This window comes from Aplysia californica, unplaced genomic scaffold, assembly GCF_000002075.1.
Source record: "Aplysia californica isolate F4 #8 unplaced genomic scaffold, AplCal3.0 scaffold00558, whole genome shotgun sequence".
Lineage (NCBI taxonomy): Eukaryota > Metazoa > Mollusca > Gastropoda > Aplysiida > Aplysiidae > Aplysia > Aplysia californica.
Window position 1 is genome coordinate 326,080 of NW_004797828.1, and position 7,500 is coordinate 333,579.

A 7,500-nucleotide genomic window follows, 5' to 3' on the forward strand; every position below is an offset into this window, starting at 1 on the left:
TGCGTCGGAAGACACACATTCACTTCCGCTAAGTGAAACTGGGCTGTTTGGAGTTGGCTCCAGCTTGAAGCTAAACAAACAATAAATATTGTACGACCACTTGCAGCTGGTTCCGTCTTCCTGTAGGCCATGTGTTTTATGTGCGAATAGCCTCCGAGGAAAAATTATTAATTTGAGAACACTGTTCAGGATTCAAGATAAGTTTGCACCTAATTGCCATGATGAAGGGGCATTTTCTTGAGCGTGGTTAAGGATATATTAAGAACGGTCAATAAAATGATATATGTAGGAAAAGGACTTCCCTGTTTGCTCAGGATCCCAATTGGACAATAGGACTCTCAGCAATTGAATATTCGTCATGATTCTTTCTGATCAATTCTCTTGAGCTAAATAGGAGAGAAATAAATACACGAACACACAGTCACGAAAAAAACTTCAAATTATTGCTACTTTTAGTACCCATAATCTTAAAAAGTTCAGCTGCGTAACATCCGTTAAGCATATTTTTAAAATTTGTTGACAGGACAACCTGTGACTTCACTTACATTTCTGGCCTAATACAATCCTTGAAGTCAACATTCGTTCGCAAAGGGGAGGAGCCTTTCGCAGCTAGTACGGGTCGAAGTGTCGAGACCGTTCAGATATTTTCGGAGGCAGGCTAATTCAAATCTGTCTTCCAGATCTTATGCCATAGAACATCCCAGCAGACAGACGGAGTTGTATCACTGAAACGTTTTCCTGTTCAGAACCGAACTCCCATTATTCTTTTTGCAGTGGCGGTGACTGTAACTAAACATCACAATAGAGACGCAGATACTGGCTGTTAGCCGTGGAGGAATAACGAATGTCTCGCTAGGCAGATCCCCTGATTCAAATTTGAACTCATGACTTCGGGATTTCGCTACCCTGGAATTACAAAGTTCTATCTACTCAGTACCAAGTTTGGAGAAATTTGACGTTAAAATTTTTGAGTTTCACAACATATCAAGCTTTTTTTCTAATGCAACTTTTTTAATATCTTGATAACAGCTCCGAATAAACTTACGATTTTGATAGAACATTTCGTTTCTGACCTCATTGTTTCAGTAACTCAGAACTGCTAAAAATGTCAGATAGAACTTTGTAATTCTCATGTAGCGATTTGATAAATACCATAGAAAGCTTAGATTTCGTAGGTCCATAATGTATAAAGTTATACAAACACTGAACTCTCAAAGGAAACATGTGTACACATACACACACACACAAACACACACACACACACACACACACACACACACACACACACACACACACACACACACACACACACACACACCAATCAATCAACCAAAAAGAATCCACTTGGATTTGGAACGATTGTCCCATCAACTTGTCAGTGGATTAAATATCGATCATCCACATTTCAAAGACCTTAGATTTAGTATTTAAAGTACAACTCACCAATTGCACTACAGTAACCCCCTCACAGCTGCATTATCTACTTCACTAAAGTTTACTGCCTCACTAACTGATTCACCCGTCCCCCTTTTTCGTGTAAGTTTACTTATTCAGAACACTGCCCGTATGTCAGAAAGAGTATGGTAAATTACGCGTGTATATAATATAAATATTAAAAATACTCACACAGACATATAATATAGTTGTTTAAAGTTTTAGTAAGAGTGTTGCGGCACTTGCAACACAATAAGGTCATATAAGTGCCGAAGATTACCGGTGTTACAAAAGAGCAGCAAACACAAAAAAAGAAGGAGGGGAGATAGAGACGATAGATTTTTTATAGGAAAGAAGGAGTCAACCACACCAGAGCGCCCTCCATCCACCCATATATATTATATATATATATACAGTGGAAACCATATATAACAAACCCGGTTATAACAGGGATCCGGTAATAACAGGCATTTTTTAAATCCCCGATTTTTTTCCTACTCTTTGTCTCCATTAAAAGCTCGTTAGCAAAGTGTAAAAAGTGTGTGTGTGTGTGTGTGTGAGAGAGAGAGAGAGAGAGAGAGAGAGAGAGAGAGAGAGAGAGAGAGAGAATAAAGCAGTGATGGAGCAAGCCCACGCAAGCCACGCCACTACTAGCACATGCTGCGGGTGAAGCGAGAGGGGGCTTCGGTGTGCTGCAGGCTTCGATCTAGCCCTAAGCCTAGCTACAGGCACGCGCAATGCGTCATGCGAGACCTGCCACATGGTACTTGCAGCAAGGGAACCTACCCATGAATAAATGGATTAGTCCACAAATGCTTACTTCCCTTGCATTTCTGATTTTACAAGGATCTGATATAACAGGACTTTTTTCTATGGTCCCCCGTCCCTTTTATATCAGGTTTCCACTTATAAATAGTGCATCGACCCGTTCATAGAACGGGGCAAGAAAATATTAGCTATAGAAACAGCATTAAGAGAAGGCAGAATGTAGATGACAGTATACATAACAACAAATGCCAGACTTGAATTGAAAGCTCTTATGTTTTTCCTAAAATGTTTTGCCTCAGAGTTGTTTTGAGTCAGAAGATCCTTCAGAATAGTCGGAGGCGGGGGTAAAGGTGGTAACTGTCCATTCATGCAGCAAATAGTCTTATTTTCTTCCTGAAACCTTTTTGCATTGTAAAATCGACAAATTAATGTCATTCTGGAAAGCTCGTGAGGTGGAAGCCGATTGTCTGCGTTCTCATCTAGAGCTGGTAGACGCTGTTGTCGATTAGCCTGATCATGCCTATAATTTTGATCAAGATTTAGATCTATATTATCTTGCAACGGTAGATCTAGACCTGCTTGCCGTTGGATCTGGTGAAATCGGCGTCTGATCCTATCTCGAGATGGCATTTTCTTAATCTGTCTAGATTTAGATCTTGCCTACCTAACCCTATCTCAAGATGGCATCTTCCCTCACTTCGCTCGGCTCCAGAACTAGTCACATTTTGGTTTAAACTCCGCTTGGCTCTGGTCATGTTTTGGTTTAAAATTTCTTAATCTGTCTAGATATAGATATAGACTTAGATCTAGCCTACCTGAACCAATCTCCAGATGGCATCTTCCCTCACTTCGCTCGGCTCTATAGTTCGGACAACACCAAATGGTTTCGACCTCATTACACCGAATGTAAGTGGCGAATCTCTCTGATTTTTGGCATGCGCAATGAATTCTAAAAGACCTTTAAAAAACTCGATTTTCGTGCAATTGCGAAAAAAATAAAGAGGTGCTGTCTATATAGTTATTAGACGGCTAATTAACCGCTCATTAAACTCAACACTGCACACTTTTTATAGCAAGCACGGTACTATGCTAAAACCATGCAGGGTGTCGTTGCTGGGGCTCAGCCAGAAATTTCAGAGGGGGAGGGGGGTGGAGGGGTGGAGGGGAGGGGAGGGGGGTGGAGGGGAGGAGGGGAGGAGGGGAGGAGGGATACACTTTGGTCAAACCCAAAAGCGAGGGTCAACAGAGTGCTAATGCCCCCCCCCCCCCCCCCCGTGCAGGTCCATAGGCAGAGCCCCCCTCCCCGACCCCTCCCTTTATACACACACATACCTGTCTTGTCCTTTTTTCGGGATTTGTTATAAAATAAAAGAGACGCCCTCGATCAGCTTTTTTGGAGAAATAGTTCAGTAGTTTTAAGACATTTAAGTAATATAACCATGATACTTAATGAAAAAGCAACAGAATATTGAAATGCATCGATCTCAAAGACGGAAGATATGAAATAAATTTTACTCATTGTATATCACAATGAGTCAATCACACGAGCCACTGAACTGAAAACAGCTCAGTATTGCGGCTCATGTTGCCAAGTTTAAAAAAAAAGAAAATTTGATTTAAACAAGCAAAAAAACTAACACTTAACTACGGTACCTGGTCCCATAAAAAAATCCTTGCGCAGACTGTAATTAAGTACTAAGGATTAGATCTATGGAAAACACCTCTTTAAATTTGTCGAATGTGCACGAAAATTGAGATCGTTTAGGTTTCTGGGAATTCAGAGGCACATGCAAAAAATCAGGACAATTTGCCTTTTAGTGTCTGTGTCATGAGGTCTAAAAGTTGTCTATTTGGTGTTGTCCGGACTATAATAGTCACGTTTTGGTTTAAACTTCGCTCAGCTCTAGTCATGTTTTGGTTTCAAACAAAAATTAAATTCGGATTATCCGCTGCTCCTTTTTTCTCCCTACACGTGAAAACACAGCCGCTAGATCTATTTTTTTTCTCTCTCTAAACGTTAAAACACACAAACGGTTATAATATTTAGTATTAGTACCGTTTGTTTAAAGTTATTAATAATAATTGCATTATTGTGGTTTTTATGCTGTACACACGCATTTTTTGTCTATCCTGCGAACGACTTCGAGACTTTGCGAGACATTGGGCTCGCGGCTGTCCCATTTGTACCATTTCATTTCCTCCACTGTTTACGGTCGGTACAATCAAAAAACATTTTTTTAAAATACATTAATTGTTGGACTACCAAAATAGTAAAAGGTACTTGGTTCTATTATGGACAACTTGTGTAAATTTCCATACTCTCTGTATTGCAGCTACTTCTGTAGCTTTGACAGACCTCCGAAAACCGTACAGTTTTTTATAACAGATATATATTATATATATATATATATTAATTATATATATATATATATATATATATATATATATATATATATATATATATATATATATATATATATATATATACCGTGGCGTCATAAAGAAGCTTGAAAATGTAATCACCCAATCATCGTGTTATAGCCTTGCACTACGCACTCATACCAATTTAAAGTGAATAAATTCTGCATTATCTGACTCATTTAATATTTCATCTATGAATAAATTCTGCATCATCTAACTCATTTAATATTTCATCTATGTTAAGAGACGCCCGAGATATGGTCAGTCAAATCTTTGCTCCTCACTGACAGATGATTAGTTCAAAATCTAACTAACACAGTGTCATCAATAGCTCCTAAAACAAATACAAAATCAGATTAATGAGCAACTGTAATGTTAAGTCCAGGTTTTGCATGGTATTTGTGACTATTTTGTTTTCGAATCTGTTGGGAAATATCCTCAGAAGATGCTGTTCATTGCAGAGTAAATAATATTCTCTTTTCATTTGATATTCAATACATATACACATTCAACTAATGTTGATGCACCTCAATACACGCGCGAACACCATGTTTACCTTTCTTTAATTTCACATAATTTTGCCAAGCCTGATTTTTTTAAGTCAGTTATGAGTGACCATATCTCGGGCAAGCGAGGCAGTGTAGTCCCAGAACAACATACTTAAGGAACCTAAACAAATGGGTAACAGGGAAAGATCAGGGAAACGTAGCTTTTTTTTAGAGTATTCGAGCAAAGGAATGAAAGGAGAATCATGATGGCCAATGTCTGTCGCAGATCTGGCACTGGATGATGATGATAGCTCGGGCGTCTCTAAACATAGATCAAATATTAATGTAGTGCAAGGCTTTTAATACTGGATGATTACATTTTCAAGTTGCTTTTCGACGCCACTATATATTTATACTACCTTAGTACCCCGTTCGACGAACAAATTCAAAAGAATCGATCGTCAAGTCATTGTGGATCCAGTATGCAGTGCTTGTGAAGGGAAACCTCACTTGTTAACAATGGCGTCATAGAAGACGGACTTTCCCAAGATTAGATTTAAACAAAACTAATGAAAAACTGATAATTAAACTACATTGACTTAAACTCCTTAATATGACTGCGCACCCTTTAAATGATTCTAAACCAATGTTAATTTGTTCAAATTCGAAAGTTAAGCGGTTCGGACGTTTTAGGCAACCAAAGTGACCGACTTTCACAATAAATATAATATAGATTCGTTTATTTACGGTGGAAGAGCAATTTTTATATCATGGAAAACGAAATATTGTTCATTGTTCATTGTTTCAGGAAGCAACATCCCTGCACTCAGGACATGTCCATTGATGCTCCGTTGCTCTCTCCAAAATGTTGCTGAGGGTCCTTCCACTGATTGTGCCAGTGCACATCTGGTTGAACGTTTTTTCTGTTCTTTCCTGCAAGGATGCCAGATTTTCCGCTTCCTTTTTGTATTCCCAAAAGCATCATCCTCTCCACGACAGTACTGGCCTCTGCCTCCCTATCTTCCTCCTCAATCAGCTGGCGAGAGAGACATTTCAGGATCTCGACCTTATCTCGTTGAACCGTATTGTTAACTGAGGTGGCCTCACAAGGTGGCTTTTTCATTTCCCCTGACACCTGTATGGCCAGGGCAGAAAATCCATGTGAGCGATCGTATAGGCGTTGATTCGATAGCTTGAATCCATAGAAAACGGAATAGTATGTCTTGAACACTGCATTGAAATGACGAACGAGAAAATCGTAAACGGCCAATGTGTTTTCTACTTTTCTAATTTTTGTAGGCGAATGCAAGCACTTACTGAATTGATAGAAACCTAGCTTGTTCTTAAACTACCTTCAGTAGTTTTTTCATGGTTCTACGTTCCGTCGGGGGGGGGGTTCAACTATAGAAAACAACCATCCACATGTACGCAATTCTATTAATACTAGCTGGATCCTTTTTCGATGAAAGGAATGATCGGTGCATTAACATCCACTGAAAGTCATTGGCTTACTATATTTACACTCTACTGGAATGAAGCAATAAATCCGAAGAAAAAAGTGACACAAGGGTTTCCAAGTTGCCAAATATAATAATAGATTGTATAGATTGATTCTCTATTCCGCTTTCGTGGTTGTACACTCCATAATTTCAAAGGTGTGGGATCAGTGCGCACTGTTAGTAAACGGAATCCTCACTTGTTTGCAATGGCGTCTTAGAGAAGACGGACTTTTTCAAGATTAGAACTCTGTGAAGACGAAACAAAGCATTTTGGAAAAATCGGGGAAAGCAGTTTGCGTGGATTTTTTTAAAGTAAGGTCCTAGCCACATGGATGCTGAGGACGCCTGTAAAGTTTCAAAGGTGTGGGTTTGGTAATAAGGAAGGAGTTTGTGCACAAAGCCTCCCAAGTCCACTTTTATATATATATGTGACATATATATCTATTATCTATTTGTGGTGGCCGAATTTTGCTAATCAGAAGGCTGTTTAATAGCTTCATCGATCGACGTACGGTTTTCGACTAAAGATTCCTTTAAAAATTCTCTAGATCATGACGCCCTTGGTTTTTTTCAGTTTTGAGACAGTTTGCTGCAAAAAGCTAAATTTCTTTATTTCGCCGATCGCTTTTGTAGGCCGACGCTTCTGTCTCTGAAATTTTAGAAAACCCGGAAGTGATATTTCGCGAGGGGCATTATGTTTTGGGAGTATAGATCTAGACCTTCTATTTATTTATTTTTTTGCATCTCTCAAGACTTATTGCCCCATTCCAGTAGAGTGTAAATATAGTAGGCCAATTACTTTTAGCTGATATTAAAGCACCGATCATTCCTTTCATCGAAAGGGGGCCCAGCTAGTATATATGTATGTATGTATGTGTATGTGTATATAT